The sequence below is a fragment of the Myxocyprinus asiaticus genome, chromosome 8, assembly GCF_019703515.2.
Source record: "Myxocyprinus asiaticus isolate MX2 ecotype Aquarium Trade chromosome 8, UBuf_Myxa_2, whole genome shotgun sequence".
Taxonomy (NCBI): domain Eukaryota; kingdom Metazoa; phylum Chordata; class Actinopteri; order Cypriniformes; family Catostomidae; genus Myxocyprinus; species Myxocyprinus asiaticus.
The window spans coordinates 28685901-28704262 of NC_059351.1; the positions used below are offsets into that span (position 1 = coordinate 28685901).

General features: G+C 42.6%; 1 pseudogene; it reads right to left on the reverse strand.

Annotated features, from left to right (window-relative positions):
• The window catches only part of LOC127444921 (dachshund homolog 1-like), a 219818-nt pseudogene that overhangs the window by 119332 nt on the left and 82124 nt on the right, over positions 1 to 18362 (reverse strand).

Consider the following 18362-nt stretch of genomic DNA (forward strand, 5'->3'; position numbering starts at 1 on the left):
GATCTCCTCCATGATGTCCCAGTTCACAGGAGCGATAATTACAGAAGAAGGGAGAATGGGTTCAGGAGAATGATCTTGGAGAGGAGGGTCATGGCGTCTGGAGAGGGCGTCTGCCTTGCTATTCTTACTTCCTGGGCGATATGTCACAGTAAATTGGAATCTCGAAAAGAACAGTGACCATCTGGCCTGACGTGAGTTTAGTCTCTTGGCACTCTTTACATACTCAAGATTTTTGTGATTGGTGATAACCTGGAACGGGTGAATGGCTCCCTCCAACCAGTGTCTCCACTCCTCTATCGCAGCTTTCATGGACAGTAACTCCTTATTTCCAACATCAAAGTTTCTTTCGGCAGAAATGAGTTTTCTTGAAAAAAATGCACACGGGTACAATTTAGCTGGTTGACCCTGACGCTGTGACAGTACAGCTCCAATTCCGCAGTCAGATGCATCCACCTCCACTACAAATGGGAGGTTAGGGTCAGGGTGTTTCAGGATAGGTGCCGAAGTAAAACTTGACTTGAGTTTTGTGAAGGCGATGGTGGCTTCATTTGTCCACTTTAACTTGGATGGTTTCCCTCTCATAAGAGACGTCAAAGGAGAGGCGATCATGTTGTAATTCCTGATGAAACGGCGGTAGAAGTTGGCAAAACCTAGAAATCTTTGAAGTTCCTTGATTGTGGATGGTTGGGGCCATTCTGTGACTGCCTGGATCTTGGTAGTGTCCATCTCCACTCCCTGATGACTTATGTAATATCCCAAGAACGTTGTTTTCTGAACATGGAACTCACATTTCTCAAATTTTACATAGAGTTACTGCTTAAGAAGACGAGAGAGGATGTTTTGGACATGTTCAATGTGTTCAGCTTCCGACTTGGAGTAAATCAGGATATCGTCAATGTAGGCAATAACATACTGGTTCAAGATGTCTCTGAAGATATCGTTAATGAATGACTGAAACACAGCTGGCGCGTTGGCTAGCCCAAACTGCATCACCAAGTACTCATAGTGACCTCTGGTGGTGAGAAATGCAGTCTTCCACTCATCACCTTCCTTAATCCGGATGAGATTATAAGCGCTTCTTAAGTCTAACTTGGTGTATATCTTTGCTTCACGAAGTTGTTCTAGGGCAGCAGGAACAAGAGGGAGCGGATAGCGGAATTTCACCATCATGTTGTTAAGTCCACGATAATCAATGCATGGTCGTAGACCTCCGCCCTTCTTCTCAACGAAGAAGAAACCTGCTGCTGCTGAGGTTGAAGGTCGAATGAATCCAGAGTTAATAGCCTCTTCGATGTAGTCTTCCATGGCTTGAGATTCTTGACGCGATAGAGGGTAGACTTTACTCTTAGGTGGCATGGCATTGGGCAGAAGGTCAATGGTGCAATCCCAGGGGCGGTGTGGTGGTAGCTGTGTAGCTTTGACTTTGCTGAATACCTCTAAGTAGTCGTGATAGCAGGCAGGAATTTTGGGACTGGGGGCAGTGAACGGACTCTCAACACTCGTGGCGAGACATGGTCTTGGCATATTGATGTTCATGCAATGGGTTAGGCAGAATTTGGACCAGTGAGACATTTCTCCATGATACCATGATAGTACAGGATCGTGAACAGATAACCATGGATGTCCAAGGATGATTTCATACCTGGGTGAGTCAATGATGTAGAGTGATATGTTTTCACTATGGAACAGACCAATCTGTAGCTGTGCAGGTGCAGTTTGTCGGGTGATACCTCCCTCAATGGGTTTATTGTTGACATTAGTGATGCAAATTGTGGGAACACAAGGTAACGTAGGTAGACTGTATTTCTTGACAATATCTTTGTTGATCAAATTCAGAGCAGCACCAGAGTCAATCAACGCTGTCAATGTAATGGGACCATTTTTTGTAGACAGCTGAACAGGAATCAACAACGATTTTGAAATCTGAAGAGAGCATTGATTAACACTCACCCGTCTGGTAGTAGTGGTGGCTCTCCCGACTTTGTGTGGGCACTCTACGTTACGGTGGCCTGCTTCACCGCAGTAAAAACACAGATCATGTTGGCAGGTTCGAGTTCTCACTTCATCAGATGTGCATAGCCTATTTTCATGGGTTCTTGGTTGATTGTTGGTGTAGTGAGGAAGTGTGTGTGAGGCAGATGAGCAGATTTCCTCTTAGGATTGTTTCTCAACAGGTTATCTATCTTGATAGCCATAGTAACAAACTCAGAGAACGTTAAATCCTCACCCTTGCAGGCCAGTTCCATCTGAAGCTCAAGGTTTAAACTCTGTTTGAAAACAGCCCTTAGAGACACATCGTTCCATCCACTTTGAGCGGCAAGGGTTCTAAATTCAATAGCGAAATCTGCAGCGGTACGGTTGCCTTGAGACATGTGTAACAATTGAGTGGAAATATCCTTTCCCCCCTCTGGATATTCAAACACATCTCTGAGTAGTTGTAAGAAGTATGCAGAGGAGGAACGAAACTGTGAATCCATCTCCCAAACTGCTGCAGCCCAATCAATCGCTTTACCAGATAACAATGACATCAGAAAAGTGCATTTACTTGCTTCATTTTGAAACTGATCTCTCTGGCTTTCAACATAAATGCGTGCTTGTCTGATAAAACCACGACATCGTCCTGCAGAGCCATCAAACTTGTCTGGCAATGCCAGTCTTACCGTTGGTGGTGTAGCTGAAGGAAGCGATCGAATATAGTGGGTCAAATGATCGTTTGCCGACTGCAGCTTGTTGAGCTGCTCTTGGTAGTTCTTCAGCATTTCGCTCTGATAAGCGAACGCCGGTTGAAGCTGAGAAACTTCCGCTGGATTCATAGTAGGCGAAGTATTCTGTAATGATGGAGAGGCGGAAGCCGAGGTAGAATCCATATGCGAATGTTTATTCAAACAGTCCATCGAAATCCAAACATAGTGTCAGAAAAACAGGCAGTGAGGTCAAAAACACAGTAAAGCAGTCCAACCAGGCAAACAGGAAAAAGGGGAGATCCAAAAGAGAAGTCAAAACAAACAGGTCAAAACACTAGGCAATAAGGCAATGATCTGGCAATACTTCGCAATATAGGAATGAGCATGCATGGCTTATATACTAGGCAAACAGGAAATGACAATACAGGAACTGATGTGGCAGGAAACAGGAAGTGACAGTTCAGAATTCAGGTGAGGGCTCCCTCTGGTGGGCAGGAGACCGCTCAGATGTTACACCCAACAACACCTTGACATGCCTCACAGCTTCTGGCACACTGTACTTTGGAATGACAAGATCAAAATAGAGCTTTATGGTCACAACCATAAGCGCTATGTTTGGAGAGGGGTAAGCAAGGCCTATAGTGAAAAGAATACCATCCCCACTGTGAAGCATGGTGGTGGCTCACTGATGTTTTGGGGGTGTGTGAGCTCTAAAGGCACGGGGAATCTTGTGAAAATTGATGGCAAGATGAATGCAGCATGTTATCAGAAAATACTGGCACGAAAGCTGCGCATGGGACGCTCTTGGAATTTCCAGCATGACAGTGACCATAAGCACAAGGCCAAGTTGACCCTCCAGTGGTTACAGCAGAAAAAGGTGAAGGTTCTGGAGTGGCCATCACAGACTCCTTACCTTACACTCTGGGGAGATCTCAAACATGAGGTTCATGCAAGATGACCAAAGACTTTGCATGACCTGGAGGCATTTTGCCAAGACGAATGGGCAGCTATACCACCTGCAAGAATTTGGGGCCTCATAGACAACTATTACAAAAGACTGCACGCTGTCATTGATGCTAAAGGGGACAATACACAGTATTAAGAACTAAGGGTATGCAGACTTTTGAATAGGGGTCATTTCATTTGTTTCTTTTTTGCCATGTTTTGTTTTATGATTGTGCCATTCTGTTCTAACCTACAGTTGAATATGAATCCCATAAGAAATAAAAGAAATGTGTTTTGCCTGCTCACTCATGTTTTCTTTGAAAATGGTACATATATTACCAATTCTCCAAGGGTATGCAAACTTTTGAGCACAACTGTATATAGTAATATATCTCAATTGTGCACCTTTAACTTTTAAACCCTCACGCTTTTATTTTGACATTCTGAACTCTCCAGGAAGTCCTGTAAGTGTGTCTGTTTTTAGGCAAGTTCACAGTAGTTTAATTCGCTTCTTATTCAAATTCTGGTAAAAAAGCACCTTCAGTGCCATTCTAAATGCATATTATAAGTGAACCGAACTATTGAGCATCTACATCTGAGATGTTGTTTGCGAGTAGCGCTCAAATATTGCGCACCGAGTGTGTGTGTAAACAGAGCAGCACTATTCACTGACGCGCTGGAGTTGCGTGTGCATTTTATATATTTACTTATTAAACACAGCCTTTTGTGATTCACAGAGCTATCGCATGTCTTCAAGTGGCTTTGAACAAAATGCACGAGCCATATGAACTACTTTAATTGTGTTTTTATTGTTCATTTATGTAATTTTTTGAGCTTGAGAGTAACGAACATGACTAACACACAGTATCGGATTTGGATCGGGCTGGTCGGACCGATACCCGATCCGTCTAAAAGCTACAGTATCGGAGCCAATACGATCCAGGTATCGGATCGATGCATCCCTAGTTTTTAATATTCTTTATTGAGTACAAATTTGCCATTCATAAGGTTCAAAGTGCTTGTCACTGGGGCAGTACCCCTAAAAGGCCGAATTTGCACCTTTTCCAAGGGTACATTATAGTACCATAACACTGAGGTCCAAGTTAGTCACCAAGGCTATATATTTGTCTCTTAAAAGGTACAAGCTGTAAGGGTATGAAAATTTACCCACGTTTAAGGGTACACGAATGTACCTTTGAGGGTACTGCCCCAGTGACAAGCCATTAAACCCCTAAAGGTACAAATTTTGCACTGACTGACTACTATACTGACTGTTTTATCATCCAGTTTTTCTTGATTATGATCTGGAGGAATCCCATTCTGTTCCATTACAGTTTTGGAGGGAAGGTTCGGCTTATCTGTCAGTCCCATGAGAGTGACAGACATACTCTAATGGACATGTGGATGAGCTCATGGAACTGCAGCCATAACATACTTAAATGCTTCTGACTTTTTCTCTTCTCTTCTCTTCTCTTCTCTTCTCTTCTCTTCTTTTCTCTCCCTGCTGAAAAGTCTATCTAAAGCTGGTATCCGTGCTTTGGAACATGGTAGCTGGTTTCTAGATGGTCATTAACTGGTCTAAGCTGTTCATTAGCAAGAAACCAGCCTTCACAAATCAAGTCATTTCAGCTTAAAGTAGCTGGACATCTCTCTACTCTACTCTTCATTATTATGTTCTAACATATTAATTCACTGTCAAATGTTTTGACAGGTAGCCTAAAACAATTGGCTACATGTGGTAACATCTAAATAAGATGGTTTTATTCAGATCAAAAATGTTATTTAATCTGACTGTTAATAAATCAACCTGACAAATTAGGTTACACCAACAAAAGTCATTTTTATGGGTTATATCGAGTAGAAATGCCTCCCTGAGGTAACAATTGCAGGTCACCCCTTTTTGTCTGGTAATGTGTGAAGTTTATGCATGTGTTGTAACTATAAGTATAACTGAGTCTGACTAGCTGCATGCTGTCTTTCACCTCATTGACAGAACGGTATGACTATATCCATTCCCACTTCCTGCTCGGGGGCACAGCTGTCATAAGAACCTCTATTTAACCAGAGATGAGCTCAAATCCTAGTAATCAGGGTGGAGGGGGAGCTGCCAAAAACAGTGCCCCAGTCATCAACTGGATCAGCGCCACTGAAGTTCTGTTTTAATAATTTTGTATCTGTCTGGCCAGCGTCATGCATGCAACACAGCCCTACAGATCTATTCAATCTTCAGGGCTTACATGTATTACACTCCTTAGACTGGGAGTCCTATTCTGGGAACAGTTTTTGTTTGTCAAATGAAAATAATTATATGATATGGGGATTAAGGATCAGGTTCAAAACACAGGCATTGGCATGAGGGACTGATATTTTTTTATATGTTCACAAGACAAGGCATTAATTGTGTTGAAGTAGTTAATTTACCGGCATCATATGCAAGTTGATGGAATGAGAGTTGAAAAGATAGGGCAGTTCTGCACCACTCAGCTCTCTTCAGTTATATTAATATTCCACACCAGGAGCCCGCACTCACGGTTATTCTCACTCTAAATTGCTGAAGATAAATTAGCTACGCATTAGCATTTGTGGGTAAAACCTGGCTAATCTTATTCACACTTATGCCTCTTACTGTGACATCCTGGCCTCTGTTTTCACTTCTTTTCCCTAGAAAGGTCACAACCTCATTTTCAAGGTATTTTCTCACTTAAATCAGCTTAGAAAGCACAGTTTAATAAAATAAGCACTGCATCATTGCACAGTTTCATATAAATAAACACTGCATCAAAGAACAATGACAAGTCCTTTTTCTCTTTTATTAAAGGTGATGTAATTCACAAGTCTCCAATTCTAATTTAATAAGCAGATACAACTATGATCAAGCCAAAGTTCAAACACTCTGGGAGGAATTAACGAATGAATTACAGCCAATAAAAGCAGCATGTATTTATTTGCATTGTTTAGCTCCCATTCAGTAAAGCAATTATGCAGATCAGGCAATGACTCGAAGCAAAGAAATCTGTGCTGAATGCAATTTTCAAAAGTCAATAAAAAAGATCAAATAAAAAAGATTTAAAAATGTTTAATCACACACAATGGTTTGTTGAAATATAATTGTTCTATTTTCATTTGATTAAAGTTTTATTCTTTTGATTAGAAACAATGTTGATGATGACATTTATTTAAACTTTAAAACACAGAATTCAGAAAAACAAAATGGAAAACACAGAATAAAAATAAACATTAACAGATTTTATAGGTTCCTACTTAAAGTTGGCATAAAATATTTTCTTTTTTGTAATGCATGTTACCGGTCTTACTGTCAATGATTCAACCACATTTTTGAACCTCGTTATCTTTAAACAAAATGTCACAACATTTGCCTTCCGCTGATATGACTGATTCTTCTCTGTTGACATATGCGAGGCCGCACTGCAGTTAAGACAATAGTTAAAAATGTTTTCGTTTTAATCCTGCCACGTCAAGAGCCTGTCATGTACACAAACCTGGCTGTGATCTTCCCAGAGATGATCGAGAAGTGTTCTTTATTCTTTATATTTTGTGTATTGTGATTCAAATCTTTGAAATACTGTAAGCAAAGACCATGATGTGTGCTGCCTGGTTATGTATTAATGTTAGATCATCGTTCGGTTCTCATGTCAGAGGAAAAGTGGCCGGTATTGAGATTGGTTCTCTTTTCCCCCAGTATCAGCCTGTGACATGAGCAGCATGGTGTAAAGGATTTTGTGTGTGTGGCTGTAAACTAAAGTCTATTGGCTATTTTTTTTTTTTTAAAGGGACAAGCCATTCATGTCCCACCCAGACTTCCTATTTTAGCAGGAAATACATCCAAACACCAAAGAGAACTGTGCTTGTCAAGGCACTTCACTGCAACTTTAAAATAACTTTAAGCAATGTTTACTTAAATGAGAACCACTTGAAAGAAACATGCAATTTTTTTTTTTTATTATTTACATTGATATTTAACTTTAAATTGGCTAAAGGAGTGTATTCAATCGCATATTACCTATTTTTTCTGTGGCATCGAAACTGATCGAGAATCATGAAATTGTACTGGTATTGGTATCGGCTACTGAAATTTGGTTATTGTGACAAACCTAGCAAGGATGAATCATGAATAAAGTGCAATCTCTACTGAGCCTGATTAACATAGAAAGGAGGCGTGTTTTGTGATGAAAAAAATTACAATGACTTTATTTAAATACTCAGGACACTGCTCTATCTTAGCGCTGATTGCCACTGCTTAACCCTTGTGTCCTGTTCATACTGTAGTAACACTTGTACTGTTCCCAGACAAAAATGTTCAGAACAGTCTTCGTGTAACCTGTCTTTTCCATTATACAGGATTACACATTTATTGACATATTCTGTTTGTCACATCTGTAAACTAACTGCTTTCTTAGTTAATAACACAATTTTTGCATTTTGGGGGGGATTTTATGGATTTAGAACTCAAACTCAAATTACACCATTCATTTTGATATAAAATAAGCAAATCTTTTGTAATCTTCAATTCAGTAAAAAGCAAAGTTAAATATTTATGAAAAGGCTGCTATGTGTCATGCATTGAGGGCCTGCTGCCATCTGCTGAAAAAAAAAAAAAGACAAATTGTACATTTTCATAGCACTGTAAGTACAGTCTATAGGTGGCCTCTGTGTTCCCCTTATTGTTGAAAGGTCTTTAACCCAATGCTGTTACTTAATTTATAGATATTATTACAAGTTATACATTTAGATATACTGTATATTTAGGCGTTCTAAAATACAATTATTTGTCAAAGTGTAGATATTTTTTAAACCACTTGCTCAAAATATTCAGTTTTTGCAATAATGCCACATATAGTATAGTGTTCAATGTACAGTCAGATCTGACCATGGTGTTACAAAGTGAAGAATTAGAAAAAGTATTTTGTTATGTACCATTTGTTTTGCAAACATATTCAATAATATGTAAAATTGTGTGTGCGTGTGTGTATGTGTTGCAAGGTTATTGTCGTAAACTTAAACGAAAATGAAGACAAAAACTAAATTTAAAAACATTTTCATAAACTGAAATACAAAAATAGCATATGGAAAAACTGAAGCTAAACTAAAATACATTTTCATGGCTCTGAAACTAAGTAAAATAAAATAAAAATAATCTTGAAAAAAATTTAGTTTTCATTTTTGTTGCGGTATGTTTTTAAAAGATGACACAAGATGGTGATAATAGACCTCATTGCATTAGCAACAGAGCGGGAACACACCTTGAAGACTACTTGTTTTAATTTAATTAGTTCATATTTATATTAATATTAAACGTTTTTGGTGTTTTCAAAAGCATATTTGTTTATTTACTTATTTTTCAGTGGTTGGGGTGCTGTGAAAAAAAACAAAAAACAAACACCATAAAAGGGTGCCATAGTTTAAAACCATTTGGGAACACCAGGTCTGAATATGTCCACAACATCCAGTAAATTAATATTTATTATAATTTAACCTTTATTGGCATGACTGTTTGTTGTGTTGTCAAAGAATGAGGTTAAAACAAAGAGAACAGAAACAATATAACAATGTCCAGTAATTTATTCTGTATTTCTCTAAATGTACTGAAAAACTAAACTAAAATTAACAAAGAACTAAAACTAAACTAAAACAAAGAACTGACAAGGATAGTAAGACCTGAGATCACCTACACTGTGGGGCCCAGCCAGCGGTCCCCACAAGGGAAATTGCTTATTAAACATACTAAAAAATTTATTTTATTTTTTATTTTTTTTTGAAAATGTAAAAATGTAAAAAGGTTTCTGTGAGGGTTAGGTTTAGGGGTAGGGGATAGAAATTATCATTAGATCTGTATAAAATCCATAAAATTCTTGGTCTGTGGAGAGTCCCCACAATGATATAAAAACAAGTTTGTGTGTGTATGTGTATGTGCGGGTATTTATCACTTTGTGGGGACCAAATGTCCCCATAAGGATAGTAAAACCCGAAATTGTTGATGTTGTGGGGACATTTTCCCCCATGAGGAAAACTACTTATAAATCACACTAAACAATGTTTTTGAAAATGTAAAAATGCAGAAAGTTTTCTGTGAGGGATAGGTTTAGGGGTGGGGGATAGAATCTATAGTTCGTACAGTATAAAAACCATTATGTCTATGGAAAGTCCCCATAAAAACATGAAAATCAGTGTGTGTGTTCTGCACTGTGGCAATGTTATAGTCTCACCGATTCATTTCTTTGTATGTGTGTTCTGCATTGTCTCTTTTTATTGTGGTCTCACCCACAGATATCCCCATTGATTTCTATGGTCAGACAAATTTCACCTCCATTTTTTATTTACATTTAGCACACTTGTGGCACAAAAATTACAAACTTCACCAGTAATAAATGTTGATCATGAAAAGTGTACTTCTGCACTTTATATGCCAGGCCACATCTAGAAATGTTTGTTTCTATTGTTCACCTAATAGGTGAATCTTAAGAAGTGAAAATAATAAAAATCTTAAACAAAATCTATCTATCATGGACAGAAAGTATCTGACAGGTTAAAAAAAAAAAAAAAAAAAAAAAAAATTTTTTTTTAGTACATTCAGTTTTGGACAATGCTTTGTAGTTTGGGTCTGAGGATTTAGTATGGCTTGACATGTGAGCATCTGTTTAAGGTGGGAACTGACACTCACCCATACTGGTGGTGATGTCACCATTGTCAGAATCTGCACTGTGTTTTTTTTTTTGCCATGGTAACTATTCATCACCTCCAATTTGATCTTCTTTTTCATGGCCTCAGCGAGCATAGCAGCTGTTAGGCCTGTCCCAGTGTTAAAAAGAGAGAAATAACAGAGAACGATAAAGTGTTAATTCAAAACCACTCAGTTTACTTAATGTAGCGTCATAATCATTTGGCTTACTTTTCAGTATCAAAGTGTGCCTTTAAAAAAAAAAAAAAAAAAAAAATGTTAATTCAGTTGCCTAAATTTTGTGAGAATATGTAAATATGTAAAACTGTTAGCAGATTCGCCTCACTGCATCAATCACAAGATAAAATAAAGCTACGCAGATGTTTTTTTCCATAAATTTGAAAGCAATTATGAATATTTCACATCACATAATTGAATTTGACAGAACACACTGGCACTGTAACATTAGATGATAACAACAGGTCTATTAATAACCCACATAGCATCATCCCAAAGCTTCCACTTCCAGGCTGAGCAGCATGCTCTGCCCCACATCACTCTTCTGCAGTCAGTCCAACTATGCACCTCACTCTTAGTGACACTGCGCAATCAACTTTGAAGAGCAGGTCCTGGATCAGCTGAACTAGGATAAGTCTGTAAATTGAGCCCTGCTCCTTTTGTCATAAGCTGATAATTCAGGCTGCCAGACACCTGCCCATTGTCACAAGTCTCCAATAACCCTTGTTAACTGTGTGTGTGCCCCCAGTGCACACATGTTATAATTCAATTAAAGTTAGATTAGCTTCCCTTCACTGCACAGAGAGCTGCTTCAAGCTACATGGCTCTTTCCTCTTAGTCTAGCTTTAAAGGGGTCATAAACTGCCTTTTTTTATTATTTTGTACTGTTCTCTGAGGTCCACTTATAATGTTATCAAGATTTTTACATAAAAAAACATCATAATTTAGAAGTAATAGGCTATTTTCTGTCCTGTTTTGACCCCCCTCATGGTAACACACCATTTGAATAGGCGTGGCGGATTGTAGACTCAGAAGTAAATGCCCATTGGTATGATTGGCTAACAGTTTTGCATATTTAAACATTTTCAATGCCGCCGTCAGTACACGTGTGGAATTGTATTGAAAACTTCCGATGTTGAGAAATGGTAGCCAGTGAAATTCAGCCATACATGTTTGAGCTGGAGTCTGATCCCGAATCAGAAGACAACGAACCTGCACCTCAAATGGCAAGGATACTACAGCCTGCGACAGCATGGTAAATAATCATCTTTATTTATATTTATACTTTATCTATTTGTGAGGTAGTTAGCCAATTACATTATATTAGAGTTTAGCCGAAGACGATACAGAAAGCTGTTTGTGTCGTTATGTTGTTAACATTTATGCATATTACACGTTTTATATTTCATTGGTTGTTGCATATAAAGTTTAGATACTAGGCGTTAATACAGTTATAGCTGACAAAGGATAATTCGCGCTGCTTCATGTAAACAAAGTATAAATGAATGTACCAGTGTTTCTCAAGCTGTCGTTCTTATATTCATCATCCATCATTTTCATTAAAGTAAAAAACTTGTTCCAAAGGACAGCTGTGCCCAACGATGTAAACTTCTGCATGTATGTTTGACAGCCTACATCCTTCATAGATGGACGCTGCTGTGATTTAGGTTAAAGGACCCTGACCTGTGGAGACTGTCACATCGGGGGCGGATTTGTGCCACAGCTGGGCGCTCAGGGGCGGGAGACCGCCGCTGGAGCGTCAGACCTGCCAAATAGAGTGGTGGACGGTGGTCGTGATGACGGCCGTGCACACCAGATACATGACCCAGGGAACAAAGAAACCACTCTTGCTGAACTCTTGAGTACTGCAGCCACTTGGGCATGCAGCGCAATTAAATGCAAAGGTAACAAAAAGATGGAGAGGTCTGCTTACCAGCTCCAGAGCAGCAGGTTTCGTCGTCCCTGGGTCACCCGTCTCAAGGGCACTTTGAAGCCTTTCACAGGTTCTGGGCGGCTGCGAGACGGGTGGCGTCTGCTTCCTGCGGTGGGCTCCATGCTGGGGCCGGGCCGAAGGGGCGGGCTGTGGTGGAGCCGGTGCAGTCACCGCAGGGGGGCGCCCTTGGCAACGAGTAGACGGGGTGCGGGATCTTGAGCTGCGCCGGGGCAGGATATGCCGGATAGCCTCCATCTACTGCTCCACCATCGAGAACTGCTGGGCAAAGTCCTCGACGGTGTCGCCGAATAGGCCAGCCTGGGAGATGGGGGTAGCAAAGAATTATGTCCTGTCGGCCTCACCCATCTCGACCAGGTTGAGCAAAAGGTGGCGCTCCTGGACCACTAATGTGGACATCGTCCGCCCGAGAGACCGCGCCGTGACCTCCGTCGCTCGGAGAGCGAGGTCGGTCACCGAGCGTAGTTCCTGCATCAATCCCGGGGTGGAACTACCATCATGCAGTTCCTTTAGTGCCTTGGCGGACTTGTAGGAGAGCCATGGCGTGCAGGGTGGAGGCGGCTTGTCTAGCGGCACCGTAGGCCTTCGCCGTCAGAGACGACCTAAACCTACAGGCCTTGGATGGGGGCTTTGGGCACCTGCGCCAGGTTGCGGCACTCTGCGGGCATAGGTGCACCCCGAGCACCTTTATCCACCGGGGGATTGCCGAATAGCCCTTGGCCGCCCCACCATCGAGGGTAGTGAGGGAGGAGAAGTTGAAAAGATCGGGACTGGGCAGTAAAAAGTGCCTCCCACGACCTTGTCAGGTCTTCATGCACTTCCGGGAAGAAAGGAACGGGGGCGGGGCGTGGCTTTGAGCGGCACCGCGAGCCCAGGAACCAATCATCGAGCCGCGAGGGTTCAGGGAAGAGCGGAGGGATCCACACTAGCCGTCGCTCACGGCTGCCCGGGAAAGCATGTCGTCATTTCTGTGTCAGCCTGTGACTGGGCAGTCGTCCCCGAAGGGAGGAGCCCAGCTGAGGCTTCCGCATCCGACTAGACGAGCCCGCTCTCTGATGCTGCGCTCGAGAGCTCATCACTTTCGCGGGCTCCGAATAAGAGGTCGAACTCGCCGTGAGACAAGCCGGCGGGCTCATCTGGAAGCCCGATCAGGGCAGACAGCGTGCTGGGGAATGGGAGGTCCGCGGGGGGATACCTGGCGGAGGCTGTCCCATTGGGGTCCCCAAATCGCCCCCAGTGCTAGCTGCGCTGGCCTCATACCCGTGGGTAAAAGGACCGAGGCGGGGAGCATCTGGGGTGGCTTGCTTTCTTACGAAGGTGAGCCGCGACCGCATCATTGCCATGGACATGTCCTCGCAATGAGAACATGACCATCCACGAACGCTGTCTCCGCGTGAGCAGTGCCCAGACACGAAAGACAGTGATCGTGACCGTCAGAAGGCGAGAGATAACAAGCGCAACCAGGAATAACACACAATCGGAAAGGCATCTTTAAAAAGACACATCTTTAAAAAGACATTCCGTGTGTGCCGCTCTTTTAGAGAAATATACTCTTTTAGAGATATATACTCTTATTTCTGCCGAAGCGCCCAGGGGCATTCTCTGCATTGCACCAGTGCAAAGGGGGGAGAAGCCGCTGAAATGCGCCGTCAGTTCCAACAGAGTTGAATGAACAGTCGAGGGAATTCAGCTTAGTGAGCATGACCGTTCGGCTCCGGAGAGAATATCTGAATGAGTGGTTGTATACTAGCTCCTTCTATACCCGTATGTCTGGGGGAGTGGCATGCAAATACCACTCGCCAATTTTCATTGGCCTTTTATCAAAGACCAGAGGTGTCTCGGGCTCCCAAGAGTGACCCCTAGTGTCACTACATCGACACAACGTTGAGTGAGTGACAGATAGGGAACAGTTACTCACACTTGTGTGGTGCGACATTACAGTCTGATCCAATATAGTCGGCACAGCATCGTCTTTTAGTTTCAATTTTTCAAAAAAACTTGCGTCGAATTGTGCCTTGTTTATAATACGAATCCACGGTAAAATGAAGTGAACCAAGGACCAAGTTCTTACTAACACGGTCTGGAACTTCATTAAAAATAAAGTTCATCCACTCTTTCCTAATGTTGGGATCAGAAGGAAGGCAATGCAAAGACTGTGTTTTTCCACAACTTGCAATGCACAGCCTCTTGTTGTCTTCGGATCCATCTTTATCGTTTGGTGTCTGCGTAGACATGCGTTTGCCTCTCTCGTTATTTACCTACTACATGCGTGAATCAGTGGGCGGGGCTAAACAGGCAGTGATGTAGAAGCAGGCATTGATCTTCTTCTGCGGAGGCGGTGTTTAGCCACACTATTACGTAATAAAGTGGCACATTCCACATCCTGTCGTTTTGGCAGATTGGCTTCAATATAAGCTGTTTTTAGACTAACGAGAAAGTTTTGAGTTCTGAAACTTACAGGATGTTTTTATAGTACAATGACCTCTTATATGTCAAAAGGGAATTTTGATTTCTCAGTTCGTGACCCCTTTAAAATTATCTCCTTCAATCAAACTAAAGGTGAGGTTTGTGAAATTGAGATTATTCTAATATAGCAAAAAGAATAACCTGAATAACATTAGGTTAGGTTAAACCAACAAAACTAATTTTAAGGATTAATCAGGTACAATGAAAAAAATGTTAACCTAAAAATGGTGCTTCATGTGATAACATCTAAATTAATTGGTTTTATTCAGGCCAAAATATTATTTCATATTACTGAATAAACCTGAACCCATTAGGTTGCACGAACAAAACTAATGTTAAGGGTTAGATCAGGTAGAGATAGCTTCTTGAGGTAACAGTTGCAGGTTGCCACTTTTTACAGAGTATTGTTATTATTTTTACAAGTACATCATTGGTGTGTCTGGGCCCTCAACCATAAAACAGAGCCTGTTTCAACAGAACATGAGAGTTCAAATTTGCACTCCAATTCCTTGCTGGGCAAACCACTCTCAAATCTAGTTCTTGAAATTTGGCTCGTTGGCATTTGGCTGAAATTCACAAAGTTACGTGTAAATACTGTATGAGGCAAGCTTTGGCAGCGGGCTTAAGGAGCTGCGTGTTGTTGTTTTTTCGCCCTCTCAGTTGCTCTCCAAATGCTTTCAATAAATGTCAAGATCAGAGCATGAAAGCCAAGGTCCCTATTCAGCCTGTGAAGAAGACAATATCAAAGCATTCCCCACTCTCAGTCTGCAATCCACTCAAAGGGGGTGGGGGAGTGTCCTCTCTCTTTTATTCTCTCTATCTCCCTAGTGGCCTTTGAGTATCCAGCTCTGTGGCTGACACTGATAGTGTGACCTCTGCAAAAGATAAAAGAGGCCTGAGTTATTGAGCATTTTCTTTCCCCCCCTCATTCTTTCTCTCTCCATCACCTGCACTTTCAAAATGAGTACAAATGTGCAGGGTTTTTGGGGTCTCTTTGAGAAGTCGCAATGAGCAGACTATGAGTGTGCACACACACAAAGAGAAGGGCAGCTTAGAAGTCGATGCAGCAAATGTGCGTTTAACTTCACAGGCGGGAAGGACAGAAGTTTTGATGCCTTTAATGGCACTCCAGCAAGAGTAGAGTTGACACCGCAGAGACTGAGGTGAACACATCTCCAGGCCAAATGTGTAATAGGTTTTAATCATAATATCACAACATAATAAAGGGTGAATTAGAGTTGAGGTTACATATGACCTCCCACAAACTTGCATTGTGAGTGTGGAAACAATAGCTGTGTTTTTTTGTCTTGGGGCTTTTCCCACAGAACAACAGAGTCAGATTATTTTTATTTTTGTTACTTTAAATAAGTGCTGTTTGAAGTGGCTGACATGTCATGGAGCTATAACAGGCTGCAACTGGTCTGAAAGCATAACCCTGCTGAGAAGACCAGCTTAGACCAGCATAAATAGTGCTGGTGTGGTACTGGCCTACCTGCTGGACCAGCATATTCATAGTCAATACGTATACAGGTTTGTTGTACCTCAATGTGTAATTGAATATTTGAAGGAAGCTGGGCTCCAGGCAAAAAAAAAAAAAATGACAATGGAGCCATTTGCTCCTAAACTGAAACATTTAAGAGTCAAATGGATGTTTTTAGTTGCCAAATTACAGAATTGCTCATTTTAGATGGTTTTTCAGAAGCAAGATAGAAAATTAAAGAAAAGAAAGACAGCTGATAACCCATTCATTGGCCGATGGTTTTAAAAATCTATATAATTTAGTGACCTGCTCCATCATTTTGAGTCACTTTTTTCTTTAGTGCATAAAACACATTTCGTGTTTTATGCACTAAAGTAAAAAGGAAAGCATTTAAAATATTAAATCTTGATAGCAGTTTGTAGTAGAAACATAATAGTTATCTAGAATTATCGCTAGAAATCTTAGACCAGGGCTAGTCATCTGGTGGCCCGTAGGCCAAATCCGACCCATCAATCATCTTTGTCTGGCCCTCGACTGATTTTTGTTCAAACTGTCTCGCCACCTGAAATACCAGAGTGCTCTCTGTGCAAAACTCAGCGTTCATATGCGCGAGCCTCAGCAGTCAGAGGTGAGTTTAACAACGGTCATTGACACGTGTTACAGCATTCAACCGTCATCAGTTGTCCATACCGGAGCGTGCATTTAAGCTCGGCTGACTGCAAAGGCTCAAAGGGGGCTCTCTGTAGACCCTGGAGAACTATGGAGAGATCCCATGTGGGAACGAGGGATTCAGCCTCCTGGCGCCTCTTAGGAACCTGATGATCAGGTCGTGCTTCCCTAAGGACTTACCGTTGACTGCGTTGTGGTGTGCTGCTATGGCGGCAACGTACACCTTCAAGGTGGAAGGGGACAGCCTCCCTTCCAGCCTCTCCTGATCCGACTGCGCATCTCTCAGGGTCTTCACGTCGGGAAGAACACCACTTAGCGAACAGACACCACATAAAGGCAAACAGGCACCTCGTAGATGGGGCCCTAGCCTGAGTGATCGTGACCACTTAGGTCTTCCGCGTCCCGTCCAGGGCCAGACATGGAGATTCCAGAGGTCTGGGCGCGGGTGCCAGAGGGTACCCCGTCCCTGAGAAAGAAGGTCCTTCCTTAGGGGAATTCGTCGGGGGGAGGAGCGTGAGGTCCAAGAACCACGTCTGGGTGGGCCAGTAGGGTGCAACCAGGACGACCTGCTCCTCGTCCTCCCTGACCTTGCACAGGGTCTGTGCAAGCAGGCTCACTGGGGGAAATGCATATTTGCGTAGACCAGGTGGCCAGCTGTGTGCCAGCGCGTCTATGCCGAGGGGAGCCTCGGTGAGGGCGTATCAGAGCGGGCAGTGGGAGGATTCTTGGGAGGCGAACAGGTCCACCTGTGCCCATCTGAATCGACTCCAAATCAGCTGGACCACCCTCAGGTGGAGTCTCCACTGTCCCCTGAGGGTAATCTGCCGTGACGGCGCGTCCACTGTAGTGTTGAGGTTGCCCGGGATGTGAGTGGCTCGCAGCGATTTGAAGTGCTGCTGACTCCAGAGGAGGAGACGGCGGGGGAGTTGTGACATACAACAAGAGCGCAGACCGCCTTGGCAGTTGATATATGCTACCGTTGCCGTGCTGTCTGTCCGAACTAACACGTGCTTGCCCTGGATCAACGGCCGGAACCTCTGCAGGGCGAGCAGAATTGCCAACAACTCAAGGCAGTTGATGTGCCAATGCAGTCGCAGGCCCGTCCAGATGCCCCAGGAGCCTCTGAAAAAGTTTCAGTGGAACCGCTGTTCCCTGTTTGAAAGCCTTCAAACAGGCCAGCACCGACTGGGCGCGCTCATTCGTAAGGCCAACTCCAATCCGAGAAAAGAGATGCTCTGAACCGGGAGGAGCTTGCTCTTTTCCCAGTTGACCCGAAGCCCTAGTCGGCTGAGGTGTGAGAGCACCAGGTCCCTGTGTGCGCACAACATGTCTCGAGAGTGAGCTAGGATTAGCCAATCGTCGAGACAGTTGAGAATGCGAATGTCCACCTCCCTTAACGGGGCAAGGGCAGCCTCTGCGATCTTCGTAAAGATGGGAGGAGACAGGGACAGGCCAAAAGGGAGGACTTTGTAC